Raw genomic sequence first — 18,516 nt, forward strand, 5'->3', positions numbered from 1 at the left:
GTTTTCCAAACTGATTGGGACATTTTACATTCCCAGCAGCAGTATAGGAGTTTGCTTCTTTATACCCTCAATAACACTTGACGTGATTATTCTTTTAAATTTTAGACATCCCAATAGATGGGTAGTAGTGTCACATATGGTTTTATTTGCATTTTTTTGAATAACCAATTATGTTGAACATGTTTTTTATATTTATATGCTGTATATTTATATGTTAGTGAAGTGTCTGTTCATGTAATTTGTCCAATTTTCTTTTAACCTATGTGTTTTTTCATTGGTTATTTTTGAGAGTGATTTATACATTCTTGATACAAGTTCATTATTGGATGTGATTTGTGAATAAATTTTTTCAGTATACATCTTCTCTTTTATTACCATATAATAGTATCTTTTGAAGGGCAGAATTTTTTTTTCCTTTTTTTGAGAAAGGGTCTGAAAGTGTCTGGCTTGTCCCCCAGACTGGAGTGCAGTGGCGTGATCCCAGCTCACTGCAACCTCCAATAACCAGGCTCAAATGATCCTCCCACCTCAGCCTCCCTGATAGCTGGGACCACAGGTATATCCCACCACACAAGGCTAATTTCTCTATTTTTTGTAGAGATTAGGTTTCTCTATCTTGCCCAGGCTGGTCTCAAACTCCTGACCTCAAGTGATACAGCCGCCTTGCCTTTGGAAGTTCTGGGATTATAGGCATAAGCCACCACACCTAGCCAGAAATTCTTAATTTTGATAAAGTCCAATTTGTTTATTTTTTAACAGATCATGCCTTTGGTGTTGGTCTAAGAAATAGTTGCCTAACCCAAGGCCATAAAATCTCTTCTATATTTTTCTTCTGGAAGTTTTGTAGTTTTAAGTTTTACATCTTTTTATAACCCATTTCGAGTTAATTTCTGTATATGGTGCAAGGTATCAATAATTTTTTTTGTTTTTGTTTTGATTTTTTTGGCATATGGTTATCTAATCATTCCAGAAACCTTTGTTGAAACGCTATCCTTTCTCCACTGAATTGTCTTTGTAATTTTAATGAAAATCAATTAACCATACATGAGTAACTCTATTTATGGACTCTATCTTATGTTTCATTTGTTAAGTTGTCCATGCTGACACCAATATAGTATGGTTTTGATTATTATATATATCTAAATATATAACTATTGGAGTCAGGTAGTGGAAGTTCTTCAAATTTATTTTTATTTTTCAAGGTTATTATTTATTAGTATTACTTTGCTACTCTAGAGCCTTTACATTCTCATATGATTTCTAGAATCAGCTTGTAAACTTCTACCCAAAAAATGCCTATTATAATTTTGACTTAGAATGTGTTGGATCCATAGATTAATTTGGAGAATTGATATCTTAAAAATAAGTCATCTTCTAATCATGAAGGTGGCATCTCTCTCTATTTATTTGACTTCCTTAAGTTCTCTCAGCAATTTTTTGTAGTTTTCAGTATGTAAGCATTATACATTTTTGTCAGATTTATTTCTATATATTTCATATTTTGATATTGTAAATGGGATTTTTAAATTTTAATGTCCAATTGTGTTGCTAGTGTGTAGAAATGCAATTGATTCTTTATATTAACCTTGTACACTGACCTTGCTGAACTCACTTGCTAATATTCATAGTGATTTGTAGATTACCTTGAACTTTCTACACAGATGATTACACTATCTTGCAAAATAAAGACAAATTTACTTCTTTTTTCCAACTTGTATATTTTTGGTATTTTTTCTGTCTTCTTTTGAATTAACTGAGTATTTCATATGATTCTATTTTATCTATGGCTTATTAGTTTTAGTTTGTGCTATTTTAGTGTTTGCTTTAGGGCTTATAATATTCAATCTTAACTTATCAGTGTATATCTTTAGTACTATTGCACCTCCTTTTGTATTAGGACCTCACAAAACATAGAAATACCCATTTCTATTCTCCTGGTTTTTTGCTACTGTGTCCAGACATCTTGTTTTTAGAAATCTTATAAATCTTTTAATATATTCTTATTTTTTGCTTTCAATAGTTGATTATCTTTTACAGAGACTTAAATAACAACCAAAATGTATTTATATTAACCCACATAGTTATCTTATTTGGTGCTCTTTATTCTTTTGTATAGATCCAGAATTCCATCTGGTATTACTTTCCTTTTGCTTGAAGAATTTCCTTTAGCATTTTTTATAGTTCGGAACTGTTATAAATGAATTATTTCAGCATTGGTATGCCTGAAAAAGCCTTTCTCTTACTTTCATTTTTAAAGGTATTTTGGTTAGTTCAAGAATTCAAGGTTGTCCCTTTTTTCTTTCAGTACTCTAAAAATGTTACTAACACATAAAGTTGTCTTTTATATTGCATGGTCTCAAACAAGACATCTGCTCTCATCCTTATCTTTTTTCCTCTACATAAAATGTTTCTTTGTTCTATGACTACTTTTAACATTTTCTCTTTACCACTTATTTTAAGGAAATCAATTATAATATGTGGTGCTGCAATTTTCCTTATGTATCTTGTCATTTGACTTCATTGAGCTTCTCAGTTATGTTGACCTTTAATTTTTATCAATAGAAAGTTTTTTGTCTCATGTCTCCAGATAGTTTTTTCTTTCCCTGCTCCCATTGTAAACTCCAATTACATATATATTAGGCCATTAAAATTGTCCCACAGCTCACTGATACTCTTCTTTTTCAGTGCTTTTTTTTTTCCTATTTGTTTCCCTTTTGATAGTTTCGATTGCTATGTTTTTGTGTTAACTAATCTTTTCTTCTCTTTATGTAGTTTTTATCTTTAGAAGTTTGATTTGGGTCTTTTTTAAAAAATACATATCCTCACAATTCTGCTTAACATCTTAAATCTTTTCTCTAGCTCCTTGCACATATGAACTATAGTTATAATAACTGGTTTAGTGTTCTTAACTATCATCTGTCTCCTCTGTGTCATTCTGGATCAGTTTTAATTGATTGATTTTTGTCTTCATTATAGCTGTATTATCTTGTTTCTTTACAAAATGATAAGTTTTGACTGGATGCCAGACATTATACATTTTACCTTTTTGGGGGATGGATATTTTTGTATTCCTGCACATATTCCAAATCTTGTTCTAAGATGTCGATAAGTTACTTAAAAACAGTTTGATCTATTTAAGTCTTGTTTTCAAGCTTTGCTAGGCAAGCTGAGAGCAGCATAATGAGATAAAAGTCTTCTGAATATGCTATCCAGTGCCTCATGAATTATGAGGGGGCTACATACCAGTCGGTGGTAAGAGGCAGTATTTCTGGCCCTTTAGAACTCTGGGCACTTTCTCTAATTTTCTCTGGTGGCTACATTCCCAGCCTTGATAGTTTTCTCAGAAAAATATGCTAACCAACAGTCAGCTGAAGATTTAAGAGGGACCCTATGAAAATGTCTGGGGATCCCTGCATATAGATTTCTTTTATTTGGTACTCTGTCCTGCAAAGTGTAGACACCTTGGCCTTCCTGTACACACCCAGCTCTATGTTTTCAACTCACAAATACTGCTAGGTTCCACCTGAGTTCCCCTTTCCCGAATCACATCCTGGACACTCTTTTCTTTTTTTTTTTCTCAAAGATTTCTGTTCATTGCCTTATGTCAAAACTTTTAAGAACCATTTCTTTGCATATATTTTGTCCATCTTTTTTCATTTTAGATGGGATACATCCAGTCTCTGTTACTTCATCTCGGTCAGAACTCAAAGTTTCATTCAAAATTTTAATAATGATAGCAATAAAATATTACTATGACATGTTAGTATGCTATATATCCTCTAAAACACGACAATATATTAACTTTTTGCTTATTTTGTTGACTTTTGAGAAAAAGTATACACGTTATTTCTGAATATGTTAAAGGCAAAAGGGTCATCAATAAACAGCTGCTATATTTTAGCTAAGATTATTCAAACTTAGGTTCAGTTCGAAAAACTGAAGCAGTTCCCTGCTACTTATTTGGTTTTAAATATTTTTATTTTCTCGTGTCCTACAGGAGTGATTGTAATTCTATATTGTGTTAGTTTCTACTATAACAAATATTTTATTCTGATCTAGAGTCTGAACTGTAAAAGAAATTGTGCTACTTCCTTAGAAGTGAACCAATATAAAGACTTGGGAAGCTAAAAATTTTTATCTCTTTTGATGCTAGATTTACAGGTTTTTAAAACATTCTCATTTACTTGGGTTCAGCTCAGCAACAAAGAAACATGATATTCAGTACTGGGAATTTAAACGTAATGGGAATTTGAAGGATTTGAAGATTTTGCCACTCCCTTTAGTAAGCTTATATTTCAGTAGTCAGGTATGTTTATATTATCAAACCTAAACTTTGAATTTGTCACACCAAGAAAACATGCACAATTATTTTACTATTCTATTTTCCTACTCACCTCTAGCAGAAGATCCAAGGGTATGGATCTTAGACTTGCCTGTAGACACCGTTAATGCCCAGAGCCTATGAACTTTCTAGAGGTGGAGTAGCTACAGAATCAGAAAATAAATGAGTAATGATTTATCATTTCGGGTTTTAAAAAGATGAATTTTTACTTTTTTTCTAATTAGAAACTCTCACAGAGGGCAATTAGCTACCTTGTGAAGCAATGAGCCTTCCATTAAAGAAAGTATTTAAGCCAGAGTTGAGTGTGTGTGTGTGCGTGCGCATGTGCGTGTTCAAAGACTATAAAGGTCTTTGAATTGAATGTTCATTAGGATAAGTAACCATTTTATTTTAGTTTTCCAACCAAAAGTCTGTCAACCATAATTTTTTCTATGTATTTTGGATAGAAAGAAATTTACTATAGGAAAAACTTACACAATTATTGGAAAGTTGGATGAATTAAGATCAACATAGAAAATTTCAAGAAATCCAGAAGGTGAGGAATTTCAACAAAATCATCTCCAAGTATCTCAGTTACTTATGGACCAGCATGGGCAACTTATGGTATGATATATGAAGCCACAGGCAAAACCCCTTATGGCTTCCTGCCAATGCCCACTCACCTGCCTATAGCTGCCACCAGAAGGTAATAGCTTCTCCTTTTCTTCTGTTTTAAAATCTCATTAAAGTGCCTCTCTGGTAGAATTTAGCTAGACTCAAGCTAGCAAGGACAACTGAGGAATTCTGCTTCCAGTCTTTATGCCTATACTGGACAGAGAAGAGCTCAGAAAGGTGATAATGGTTCTACATATCAACAAAAAATGTCCACCTCAAAGCCCACAGCTTTAAGCACTAAGTACAACAGATATTCGTGGGAAGAGAATCAGGAATTCAATTTTATCCATCTGTTCATCATTCCAGTAGCTCATCCATTCATCCATCCATATGCTTATTTATTTTACAAACATTGAGAAGTCTGTGCTTGTGAAGTACTAATATACAGTATACAGTCAGGACGTTGGACAGTGATTTCAAACTTTTAAAAAAAGCAAGACACATGACAATCAAGATGATATTATCTGCTATATCCACTCACAAGTGCTAAAGTTGTACATATTACACGTACAGTTGTGTCTTGGTATCCACAGGGGATTGGTTCCAGAACTCCTCATATGTACCAAAATCCTGTTATACTCATCTGTCCCTGCAAAGCCTGTGGATACAAAAAGTTGGTCCTGCATATAGTGGGTTTCACAACCCACCTGTATTCACAACCTAAATACTGTATCTTTGATCTGCATTTGGTTGTGGATATGGAACCCACCTAGTGGAGGGCCAACTGTATTCATTTAAAAAATCCATGTATAAATAGACCCATGCAGTTTGAACTCATGTTGCTCGAGGGTCTACTGTACTTTCTACTGTACTATTTCACCACTGATTTTGGTGAATCACCATTGAGAATCACCACATTGCAATGAAGTTCAGTCAGTGTAGAAAACACAAAATTCTTCTCCTTTCTCCAACTGTCTTAGTCTGTTCTATATTGCTTATAACAGAATAACTGAAACTGAGTAAATTTATAAATAAAAGGAATGTATTTCTCACAGTTCTGGAGGCTGAGAAGACTGAGGCGGATGGGCTGCATCTGTTGAGAGACTTCTTGCTGGCAGGGACTCTCTGTAGAGTCCTGAGGCAGTGCAGGGCATCACATGGTGAGGCAGTTTCCTGTGCTAGCTCAGGTCACACTTCTTCTTATAAAGCCACCAGTGCCATGCCCATGATAACCCATTAATATGTGAATAGATTAATCCATTTATGAGGGCAGACCCCTCATGACTTGATACCCTTTCAAAGGCCCCCTCTCAATATTGCAACATTGGGGGTGAAAGTTCAACATCACTTTTGGAGGAGACAAGTATTAAAACCATAGTGCCAACTTTTTGAATACTTAGAATGCAGAAAAGGTAGGCTTTGAGTAACATTACTGTAGGCATCATTCATAGCTTCTCTTTTATTTCTCATATTTAGCATAGTGAAGGATTCATGCTTAATCTTCAGTAAATATTGTAGAACAGTGCATGATAACAATTTGAACTGCTAAAAAGATCTATCAGGATCTATACATTAAGAAACTCATCATCTATGTAAGGAAGACTAAATGCTAGCGGAGCTATACAATACAATGAGCTTCAGCTGTAATGATGTAATAAAAAAGCAGAGTGCAAGTATACACAACAGAGAAGCTCTCTGGCTGAGAACTTTAGAGAAGGCTCCTTAGGGGCAGTGATAATGGAAATGGACCTTGAAGGATGAATAGGAATTTGCCTAGTGATGGTTGTGAAGGGCACAACAGACTGGAGGAAATGACTGTAAATACAGACAGAGATGCAGAAGTCAGAAGAGTGTGGGGCGAAGAGACACTGAATTGTGAGGGACTGGAGGTGTTGGTCCAGGAAATGAGGTTGAACAGGAAAATACTTTCCAATTTAAGCCACATTGAAAAGTTTTATACGTCATACTAAGCAGCTTGGATTCTGTTCCTGCTTGGTGGTCTTAAGCAGGGAAATAACATGATCCAATTTGCATTTAAGAAAGATGAAGGTAGCCATGTGGAAAGAAAATAGACTTCCAGGGCAAGAGGTTAGTTAGGAGGCGGTTGCAGCGTAATAGGTCACTTGTGCTAAAGTGTGATCATGAGAATGAAAAGGGAAGGTTAGATTAAGAGATATTTTGGAAGTGCTACAATTGATAGGGGTTAAAGGAGAAGGAGGACTATGGACAATCCTTTATCTTCTAGTTTGGGCAATGGACTGAATGGAAAATTAGGTTGGAGGTCCATACACTTTTCCAATATGAAGTCTCTAAGATCACTTTGAAGGCATGAAGGTAGCATTCAGTTAATCCAATTTGATGCACCCTGCTTTCCTTTTCTCTCTAAAGTCTCCAATACTTATTACCCTCTTCCCTTAAAACTGACTATAGAAAAGAACTGGCTCCTATGTTTTCATTCTCCTTACTGCTTACAGGACGTGAGTACAAGTGTTATTTCTCCCTAAGAATTAATGTGCTATTAGTCATTCATTTAAAAAATAAATATAAAAACTTGGCCCTTTGTCAAATGGGTAGATTGCTAAAATTTTCTCCCATTCTGTAGGTTGCCTGTTCACTCTGATGATAGTATCTTTTGCTGTGCAGAAGCTCTTTAGTTTAATTAGATCCCATTTGTCAATTGTAGCTTTTGTTGCCATTGCTTTTGGTGTTTTAGTCATGAAGTCTTTGCCCATGCCTATGTCCTGAATGGTATTGCCTACGTTTTCTTCTAGGGTTTTTATGGTTTTAGGTTTTACATTTAAGTCTTTAATCCATCTTGAGTTAATTTTCGTATAAGGTGTAAGGAAGGGGTCCAGTTTCTGTTTTCTGAATATGGCTAGCCATTTTTCCCGGCACCATTTATTAAATAGAAAATCCTTTCCTCATTGCTTGTTTTTGTCACATTTTTCAAAGATTAGATGGTTGTAGATGTGTGGTGTTATTTCTGAGGTCTCTGTTCTGTTCTATTGGTCTATATATCTGTTTTGGTACGAGTTTCATGCTGTTTTGGTTACTGTAGCCTTGTAGTATAGTTTGACGTCAAGTAGAGTGATGCCTCCAGCTTTGTTCTTTTTGCTTAGGATTTTCTTGGCTATATCTACAAGGAATTTAAACATATTTACAAAAAATTCTCAGAAGGAGACATTCATACGGCCAACAGACATGAAAAAAAGCTCATCATCACTGGTCATTAGAGAAATGCAAATCAAACCACAATGAGATACCATCTCACGCCAATTAGAATGGCGATTAAAAAGTCAGGAAACAACAGGTGCTGGTGAGGCTGTGGAGAAATAGGAATGCTTTGAAACTGTTGGTGGGAGTGTAAATTAGTTCAACCATTGTAGAAGACAGTGTGTTGATTCCTCAAGGATCTAGAACCAGAAATACCATTTGACCCAGCAATCTTATTACTGGGTATGTACCCAAAGGATCATAAATCATTCTACTATAAAGACACATGCACACGTATGTTTATTGCAGCACTATTTACAATAGCAAAGACTTGGAACCAACCCAAATGTCCATCAATGATAGACTGGATAAAGAAAATGTGGCATATATACACCATGGAATACTATGCAGCCATAAAAAAGGATGAGTTCATGTCCTTTGCAGGGACATGGATGACACTGGAAACCATCATCCTCAGCAAACTAACACAAGAACAGAAAACCAAACACTGCAGGTTCTCACTCATAAGTGGGAGTTGAACAATGAGATCATATGGATGCAGGGAGGGGAACATCACACACTGGGGCCTGTCGGGGGGTGGGGGACAAAAGGAGGGAGAGCATTAGGACAAATACCTAATGCATGCAGTCTTAAAACCTAGATGACGGGTTGATGGGTGCAGCAAACCACCATGGCACATGTATACCTATGTAACAAACCTGCACATTCTGTACATGTATCCCAGAACTTAAAATAAAATAAATACATAAATAAATAAAAATAAAGGTGTCTTTAATTTTGAAAAACTTCCAAATTCTAAATGTTGTTCCTGGTAGATGTTTCTGACTTCTGTCCAAGATGGTGCTTCTGAGCCCTACGGGACTCCTTTGGTCTTCTTTTGTTACTGAGGGTGACATTCGCTAACTTTTTACCCTGTGTCAGATCTTGCGTGTGCTATGACCCGTTTCTCAATTGAGTTTCCATCCCTTTCAGATAGGCCTGGGGATGTGATTAGGATAGGAGAGCGAGTTGGAAGTTTTGTTGTTGTTGTTGTTGTTGGCTCTTGGTTGTCTCAAGTGAGCAATTTGCATTTTCAGGGAACCACAACCTAGGAACTGGAACCACATATGTCTCAGTGGAACCACAGCCCCTCATCCGCATACCACAAAAAATCCTTCTCTCCTAGTGGGAGGAAGGGAATGAATTGCAGAGAAACATGAGGAAGGAGAAAAAAAAAAAAAGAAATTGTTTTTGGCAAGTTTAGATTCCATAAGCATGTTAACAGTTGTTGAAAGTTTTTAACAGGCAGATAGAACGGAGGGTTAAAAACTAATTATTACTTCCACAATTCTGTAAATTTAAATAAGGATATTGCAAGAACTGCCCCGATACTCATTATAATTCTGGTAAAAATAAAGAACATGAAGATCTCTTAAAATGCGTCTTTTTAAAGAAAGCTACCCAGACGGAATTGTGAAGTAAATCTGAAGTTAGTTTTAATTCTGGCAGCCTCACTACCAAGCTCTGTAGCTCTGGAATACACAGCGTCTTGTTATGGGATACATTCCATTCTGTTTTTTTCACCTGCACAGTGAGGAGGTTATATCATTACTTAAAAACTTATCCAGTTTTGAAATTTTATTATCCCATCTTTCCATTTTCCTCTAGTGCTTCATTTAAAAATAAATGAATCAGAATTAAGCAGCCCCACCCATTTTCTAGGGACACATTTTTTTTTCTTTTCAAATAAAAGTGAGTTTAACTTAAATTTGGCCTGCGCATACCCTGCCTCTCTTTAACTTTGGAGATAATAAGCTTTCTTTTCTGAAAGCTTTGGACTCTGTGATTATTATATTAACACAATAGCCAACAGGTGGCGCTGCAGGCCTGTGCCAGTTTACAGTCCTTTGACGTCTGTGTTTTTTTTATAGTAGTAGAATGCATACATCTCTGTATTTCTTCAACCCAAAATAACAGGGTCTAGTGAAATAACCTACCCTGTACTAAGTATAAGCCCCAGGGATTAATAATCTATTATCTGCTTGCAAATGAATCTGACAGTGGTAGAAATTTATCACCCGAAAAACGACACTTATAGTTGCTTGTGTATCTTGAAAGGGGCAATTTTAGGTACACCAAAAGGCATATTCCAGTCCAGAAACATATAGCATGATGCTATTCTTGTAATGATGAAGACAAGGAAAGGTGTTGTATCTATTTACATATCATCATTCATCAGCCAAATTTGCAATGCTTCCATTTTTAATCGAAGATTTATTGCATTAGATCTGGTAGTATCCTTGGTCATAACTGAAAACATACAAGCCCGTGTTATAGATGGACTAGCAGAAAATCCACAAATGTTGTCTGATCCCTAAGAAACCATGGCTATTTAATAGCAAATCTCAAATGATAATTGAGATCTCTTCTAAGCCCACCTTGTCTTGGGAGAACCTGAGCTCATTGACGGTAAGTTCCCAGACTCAGGCAAATCCCCATCTCAATTTCTCCATTCTGTAAATAAATAAGTAAATCTATCTTTGGGATTTGCCTGATTTGCCTTTCACATTCACTAGGATAGGTTACAAACGTTGGAAACTGTTACTCTATGATAGTCAGTTCCAGAAAATCAGTTTGGCTTATGATTCAGCGAAACAATCTGGCAGGCACACTTTTATGACACAATCTATACCTCCTGGACAAGTTGTACCAAATAAAGAACTTGTCTAGAATTCTTTATTCAAGATCAATAAACTAACAAAGAGTGCAGCTGTTTAAGCCTTTAATCTACAGAGGAGCTAGCAGTGAAGGTGGATGGTGAGGAAACATCTGCTTTTCCTCTTTTTGTCATCAAGTATAGGGCCTCTTCAGGGAAACTCCCACTTGCTCCAACTGATCTGCAGCTTTGACTTCCAAAAGGGACTGATTCTGACCTCCCTCTCACCTCTGACTTTCAGCCTTGCCAACCTCTGGGATCCTGGAGATAGCTTAATAAATGTCATCATCATTCAGATTAACCTGTTTTCTAAACTGCTGTTGTTTGAAATGGTTTAAGCAGCTGCCGGGGAATGTGGAGGAGCGTAGACTGAAGATCTGGAGTATTGGTTTGGTTTGTCATTATCCTTCCCCTGTCTCATCCCAGAAAGAGTGAACCTGTGGACGTTCCGACAAACCATAATGCAGAAAGAGTGGATATTTGTCTGTCAAGTTCTAATTAATAATAATGATAGCTAATAGTATATATCAAGTATATTTCTTTACTTTTTACCACAACTTTAATGACTGGTTTTAGTAATTCCTTTGCAGCTGTGAAAACTGAGATTAAGATAGGTTTAATTATTTGTCTGAAGTCACAGTCTTAAGAACTAACCAGTATACTAGCTGCAAGTGACTCATTTCACTATAAATGGCGGAACCAGAATCCAATTTCACATTTGTCTAACTCCCTATGTTTTTTGCTAGTGAGCTGACTGAAATGTATAGCCATTGCCTGGAAGCACAATAATCTAGAATAATATGGTATTTTAAAATGCTAAATCCAGCTGTCTTTGTATAAACCATAACTCCTTAAGATGTATTATTTCATTAACTAATTTCTTTTTTTTTTTTTTTTTCTTTTTTGGTTTGTTTGTTTGTTTTTGAGACAGAATCTCCCTCTGTCGTCCAGGCTGGAGTACAGTGGTATGATTTCAGCTCACTGCAACCTCCGCCACCCGGGTTCAAGCGATTCTCCTTCCTCAGCTTCCTGAGTAGCTGGGACTACAGACATGTGCCACCATGCTTGGCTAATTTTTGTATTTTTAGTAGACACGGGGTTTTACCATGTTGGCCAAGCTGGTCTTGATCTCCTGACCTCGTGATCCACTCACCTCGGCCTCCCAAAGTGCTGGGATGACAGGCATGAGCCACCATGCCCGGCCAACATATTTCTTTTTTGGTATATCTGTTGTGTTCTTAATGAAGAAATATATAGTGTTCTTAATGAAAAAATAAATACATAAAAGAAATGCAGTGTGCAGCTACATTGTTGCAATACAAAGCACCTTTTCAAAATTCAGACATCTAGGCCTGTGAAACCTGAGTCGGAAGTAGAGCTTCAAGGATCGGGGCTCTGGGTACAGAATAAAGTCAGACACTTGAAATTTAAATCCCAGTTTTTTTCTTCTCTATGGAGAATGATTTTTCTATGTTTGTTCCTGAATTCAAAAGTAAAAAACCAGAGAAGCCACACTTTGCATCTTCCCTCTTGTGCACCTGGGGAAAGTATCACACAGATGCAGATTGAATATGTTTATATTGCAAAAAGGAAGATGATGATCATATTTCAACTCAGATGTGATCCATTTGGGTGATTGAGTTTTACGATTTTTTTCTGTCTTCTTCCCAGATAAGTTCTGCAATAGTCAAGAATGTTAATGGCTACACGAAAGACTTCTATTAGCTTAAATTAGTAAGGGTTTATTTTTCTCATGTGGCAACAATGTTAGATATAGGCAATTGCCGGTATTGTTCAGCTTGAAGGTGTCAGTGCTGACTTTTATGACTCTCTCAATCTCACTTTCAGATTTGGGCATTAGATCGCTGCACAAATGTTAGACAAATTTCCATTTTGAGGCAGAAAGAAGAGAGCAGGATAGCACCATTTATGTCTTTCTTTTTTATTAATAGAGCAAAAACTTTTCAGAGACATGAGAGCCGACCTCTGCTTACTCCTCATTGGCCATAAGTGAGCCTCATGGCTACCCCAAATGGCAAGGTAGCCTGGGAAGGTGAGATTTTAGCTTTCATGGCATCTGAGTGAAAGGGCATGAGAGACAGAGAATTGCTAGAAAGTCTGCCACACTTTCCACCAGGCAAGAAAATAACCCAGATCATATGTACCTGCAAATGAGGGCAGGTATATGTGATCCCTGATTCAGCAGTTCTCAAAGAATGGGCAATACATGCAAACTAGCAGTCATGCATTCAGCTCAACAAATACTTGTCAAGCACTATGTCATACACTAAAAACTACAAATATAGTCTGCTCCTATGGAGATTAAATTCTGTCACTAGTAACGTCCCTCCACCCAGGCTTTAACTGGTTGGCCAGCTGGTATAATGAAATCAGTAGCCTAGAGTTGACCAGCTAAAGAGACTACAGGGAAAAATGATGTATGTATGGTTATATCAGAAGCATGCTTCTCAATACTCTCTTCCTCACAGATCTTCTGCCTTTCTAAAGCAAATGCCTGAAACTCTAGTAGAGAGAAAGAGATTTCAACCCCTTCTCTGGCTCCACTGTTCACTTCTTTTCTGCTCCCTGGCAATGGAAGAAGTATTACTAGCATAAATGTTCAGAGCTTGGAATATTAATGGGTCATGATTTCTAGTGAAAAAGGAAAATATATTTTAATAGGTCCTGAAAACCAAATGCAGACTCTTCCTTTCTGCCCATCTGGTGCTTACGGCTATCCAGGGAATTTTAATTCAGATATATAGTGTAGACATGGCCATATTGTTCTCCTCATATTTCCTTTCTCTATATGACCATCCAAATAGTGCAGAATCTCAAAATGTAGATTTAGAAAATGATAGGGGACCTTCATCCTAATCTGCCAGCTCAGCTTTTAATGTGGAGTTTTCCACTGTGAGTATTAGATTCTTGCACAGCTATTAATAAAGCAAGCCTGGTCCCCTTTCTTGTCTTATTCATTGTGGATATAGCACCTTTGGGAATCCCATGGAGAGGAGAGTGATACACAGGGCAGAATGAGAAATTTCTAGGTCTCTTGAAAATTATCATCAATCTATCCTAAATTCACATCCTCACCCCAAGTGAATTTGTACAGAGGACTAAAACAGAAGAATGTAGGGGTCAGGAAACTTAGCAGTACCCTGTCTTCTTTTCATACCTCTGTCTACCTCTTTCTTAGCTGCTCTGTCCCAAAGCACGGGAGTAGTTAATCTGGCTGGTCAGAGTTTCAGGACATAAATTAGATTACAGTTGCCAGCAGGCAGAGTCACTGTGTTCTAAACAAACAACAACAACAAAACACAGGAACAGAGGCTCCAGGCTCCTTTTGCCTGGTTTCTTTCCCTTCAGGGAGGAAAAGATAAAAATATCAGTAGGGATTTCCCTTAGGAATCTTGCCAACTCAAATTCTCTTCTCTGGTAACATGTACGTAAGTGGGTAAATAAACTTAATTTTTCTTACTGCTCATCTATTGTTTTTCTTTTCAAAGAGTGGGGCTAAGCTTCATGATCCAAATGTCCATTTAAACCTATAGCCTTGAGTGCATGTGTGCAGCTATTAATCAAATTGTAATTCTTGTTTCACTATTTTTTCATGTGCATAGGGTTCAACCATTTCTGTGTGCCTGATTACAATGCCACTAAAATCTTTTCTTAATGCTTAATAAAATAATAATAATATCAACTACTACTAATTGAATGCCTGTTATGTGTAGAATACTGTGTTAGGTGATTTATTTACTACTTTTCTCAGTTACCACTAAAATCTTTTCTTAATGGTGAATGAAATGTAATAATATCAGCTACTACTTATTGAATGCCTGCTATGTGCAGAATACTGTTAGGTGATTTATTACTACCACTAAAGTCATCTCCTCTGCCATCCACCACCCCTAAAACGATGTGATCTGGGGTATGTTTGAAAACAAATGCATCATGAGATTCAAAAATGTAAAGATCTTTGGGAAGCCCAAATTATAAATGTAAATAGAGATATAGTGATCCCTTAATTATGCATGTAGGGCCCATCATAATCTGGTTTTGATGTACTCAGAAAAAATTTTTTTTAAAAAAACTTATTCTCTCAAAGTTAGATGGTTTTCTCAGTCAAAATATTCTCTTCATTGTTCTTCACAAATGCCGTCACTGGGGGCTTCAACTCGTACTCTTTCTCCTAATTGCCTTCTTATTCTTTTCTGTTTCTTCTTCTTACTCTTTTCTATTTTTCTATACCCTTCTCATTTTTCAAGACTCACTTTAAGATATCATCTCTGAAAAATAATTTTCTGATGCCTTGTTTCATGAAAGATATTTTCTGGAATTCCTGAGGGATTTTGAGTGTATAGCTTGCAAAGAATAACTTTTTAATTTAGTGTGAATACAAGTTTGAGTCTAAACAAGTTAAATTGGAGAACTTCTATGTCAATATGACTCACATAAGACTTTTTATCACCTGTGTCAACATGACTTACTGATTTCTTCCAGAAAAACTTTGCCCAGAAAGATAATATAAATAACTCCACTGTTTGCTTGAAGAAATTTCTAAAACTCAATTTATCAAAGACAATAGCCTTCTCACCTAGGCAAACGGTTGCTTAGCAAACAGAGGCATCTATGCAGACATACTTCAAAACATATGCTTCACTGACAACCAATATGGCCATTATAGCATGAATTTTGCCCAGTTTAGTCAGTTACCCACTTTGAAAGACCAACCTTAGATTGCTTAAGCCCAAAACCCCAATGTGCTGTAAATACTCTACTTCTGACTTCCCCTTCTGAGCTGCTTCTGATACTCTATCAAGGTGATGTTCTCTCCAACTGTAATAAGTTCCAATAAACTTAATTTTGCTTTATTAATATCACCAGGTTGCCTGGCAGTATTTTGAGGAATTCAACACTGGAATTGGATGTATCTTAGTATAGCTGACAAATTAAGAAGGGCTGTATAACATAAGTCTGTGTGCATGAGCTTTGGCATTTTAACCAATTAGTTTTTCTTAGAATTTATAATAAGAGAAGAATGAGCTTTGCATGACAAGTGTGCAGACTTTATCAGCAGAGAAGAATGATTCCAAGTCTCAAGAATCCATGAACCCTAACAATTCACTTCTCAGATTTTTCCCAGGAAAGAATAATACTTCCATATAATAGAGGGACTTAATAGCAGAGGAGAGACTAGAAAACAGCACTATCCTAGCAATCCACTTATATCCCCATAGAGCATGAAAGTGGAAGACAAAAAATATGTTCTTGATGTATCTCAGATAGGTTTGAGACAGATCTACTGAGACATACTGAGACAGCCTCAGAAGAGGAAAGAGAAAAAAGCAATATTTTTCCATGGCTCAGGTCCTGAAGGCATCTAATGGATAGTATAAAGAAGATATAGAGTGAGCTGCATCGGCTGATAGCTGGAGACCAGGTGGAAAACACCCATCTCAGTAGCATCAGCATAGATAAACCATAGACCAGATTTGCACGTCTCATAAATGTCAGTTCTGTGTGCACCTATACCCTATGGAAAGTAGAAGCAAATCTAAGTTAAAAAGGTGTAGGGGAGTGGAACAAAATATTTTAACTGTAAATACACTAAATTGGCTAAACATAAGCTTCTGCCACTAGGTGAAATGTGAGCTCAACTAGAAATTAATTTCAACTGTAGAATATTAATGTCACAGAAAAATAAATTTATATTTTTTGTAAGCCTAAATTTGCGGTCTCAGATTTAATAACTACAACCTAAGAAGAGTGAAAAAAAGGCAACTGAAAAAGTTGTTTATACTTCTAGAATTCCTCAAGCAGAATATACACTTAAAGTGGGATTTCATCCACTGTGGGTGTCTTCAGATCTCCAGTGTTTCAATTGTGGTCAACAGCTGCCCTGTGGAACACTGTGAATGTCTCTAGTCTCATCAAATGGGATTCCTAAGAGCAAAGATTTGGTGTAATTTTTGACCTCTAAATGTATTTAAAGTAAGATTATGGATTTAGCTTCAGAAGATCTTTATCAATTGAAAAAATAATTTGTGACGCCATCTTCCCATTTTGCTTATGTCTAATGAAGGAAAATAAATTAAGCGTAGTAATAATAGCAACAGGGATAAGCTGAAGGTCAGCCATGAGAAACCAGGAGGTTGGTTCATCATGCGCTCTAGAGTAAAAGGTCAAGATTGACAAGCACGTAGATATATGTGGGAAAAGCTTTGACAGGGACCTTATCCTCTGGGGGATATTTAGGACAGGGTTAGGCTGAAAAGGCAAAAGCCAAGAGAACATCTTTTAAAATAAATATTCCCAGTCTTGGGTATTGTTTTCCCCTCAAAATAACCTTTGCTTATCTATTTATAGCTTGGATAACAGCAACCAAGCTCATCTTGTGTTAACACAGAACAGTTAATTATGAATGCTACTCGGAAATGAAAGTTAATCAACCTGGTTCGGTTTCCTAGCTTACAATGATATCAGAAAGTTTAGATGTGAAACCTGTCATCAGATAGCATGAAATCTATTTTCTTCTTTAAAATTTTGAAATATATCATTTAGATAAGAGAGTATATAGCACATTTGTATAAATTTTAAAATGTTGATAAAAATGAATATTGTGAACCAATCACCCAGCTTAACAAAACATAGTCTTAAAGCTCTCTGGGTATCAGTACCTGACTGTTTCCTCCTACCTCCTTCTGGAGGTAATTAATATCTGTAATATCATTAATCATTTTTGTTTTTCTTCATAGTTTTCTATTTATATAAGTTCCTGTAAACAAGATCTCATTTTATTTGACATGTTTTTATACTTACATGTTTTATAATACATTTAAAAGTATTAAATCACAGTGACTATTTTCCCATGACTTTTTTGTGTGGCATTATGTACTGATATACATTGCTACATATTCATATTGATATGTACAGCTACAATGCCTTCATTTCCACTGCTTTATAATATTCCATTGTGGAATAAACTAGAATATATTTACTGATACTAAAGTCTATAGAGATTTAGGTTGGTTCCATGGTTTTTATTATAAGCAATGCATTTATGCATGTTTGTACATTTCCTTGTAAAGTGTGGCAAGGATTTCTCTACAGGAGGGATTGCTGGTTTTATAGCCTCTGCATATCTTCAAATTTATTAGAGTATGCTAGATTGTTTTCCAAAATAGTTTCCTTATTTATACTCCCAACATCGATGTACAATCTTGCCCATTGACTCACTGTCTTGTCAATACCTGTTAAAATCAGACTTTACTCTTTGACAAGCTACTGGTTTAATTTGGATCCTAGTTTTCATCTTAATTTTGCATTTTCTAATTACAGATAAAGTTGAGTGCTTTCTTATTTTTATTGGTTGTGTTACCTTTCCTTTGAAATGTTTGGTTTCTATGTTTTTCCCATTTTATATTGTTGTTTTTCTTCTTGATTTTAGGGCTTCTTTATATATTTTTAATAATCAAGCTTTGTCAATCATTTTTGTTCCAAATATTGTTCTTCCATTTTGTGACTTGTGTTTTGCCTAAGATGTCTTAATTTTAGGGTAGCTGAATTTATCAGTCTTTTCCTTTGAACTTTATGCTTTTTGCATTATTTCAAGAAATATTTCTCTGCCCTGAGGTCATAAACTTTTTGA

At 35.9% G+C, this 18,516-nt stretch overlaps 1 long non-coding RNA gene across 1 annotated transcript in view; it reads left to right on the forward strand.

Moving 5' to 3' along the window:
- Positions 1-18,516, forward strand: part of LOC103890222 (uncharacterized) — a 140,202-nt gene that overhangs the window by 25,656 nt on the left and 96,030 nt on the right. The gene's annotated exons all lie outside the window — the stretch shown is intronic.

Source organism: Pongo abelii, chromosome 2 (assembly GCF_028885655.2).
Source record: "Pongo abelii isolate AG06213 chromosome 2, NHGRI_mPonAbe1-v2.0_pri, whole genome shotgun sequence".
Taxonomy (NCBI): domain Eukaryota; kingdom Metazoa; phylum Chordata; class Mammalia; order Primates; family Hominidae; genus Pongo; species Pongo abelii.